Below are 952 nucleotides of genomic sequence, written 5' to 3'. Positions count from 1 at the left end.
GTTGAGTAAGCTATCATTTTTCTTTTTTCAGAGCATGGAAGGTGTTTATTAGCCATTTAAAATAACACACAAAAACTGTTAGATCCACTTCAACATTTAAATTTAATTTGTCAAAATATTTTCGTCGCTTTGAGACCGCAACCTGTTCACTGACAAAATTCTGTGCTGCATCTCAGTGAACAGGTCGCGGTCTCAAAGCGACGAAAATATTTTGACAAATTAAATTTAAATGCTGAAGTGAATCTAACGGTTTTTGTGTGCCATTTTAAATGGCTTATAAACACCTTCCACGCTGCAATTGTTTTCGTTCCAGCACACAATCTCAGATCAGGTCACTTGCTATGCAAGTACATCTCCGTAATATTTTTTTTCTTTATACAGTAATGCCTTGATATATGAGTTAATTTGTTCCTGGAGACCACTTGTAAAGGGAAAACTTGTAAAGCAGAGCAATAATTTCCCATAGTAACAATGTTATAAATCAATTTGTTCCCAGAAAAATATTTTACCTATAAAATTTATAATACTTGTAAACAGATGGCAATAAAACAACAGCAGAATGTAAAGAATATTTTATGTAGATTAAAAAGAATGTGTCAAGATCATTTATAATGAAAAATATAATCGTTTTTTTTAATCACTTTCACTTGCATACCATCACTTGTAGACGCGATTGCTGATTCACAAGCACTCGTAGACAGACTTACTCTTTTACTTGTTTCAGTCATTTGACTGTGGCCATGCTGGAGCACTGCCTTTGGTCAAGCAAATCGACCCCAGGACTTATTCTTTGTAAGCCTAGTACTTATTCTATCGGTCTCTTTTGCCAAATCGCTAAGTTACGGGGACCTAAACACACCAGCATCGGTTGTCAAGCCATGTTGGGGGGACAAACACAGGCACACAAACATACACACACACATACATATATATATATATATATATATATATA

Source organism: Octopus bimaculoides, chromosome 5, assembly GCF_001194135.2.
Source record: "Octopus bimaculoides isolate UCB-OBI-ISO-001 chromosome 5, ASM119413v2, whole genome shotgun sequence".
Classification (NCBI taxonomy): domain Eukaryota; kingdom Metazoa; phylum Mollusca; class Cephalopoda; order Octopoda; family Octopodidae; genus Octopus; species Octopus bimaculoides.
Note: the sequence above shows the minus strand (reverse complement) of the source record.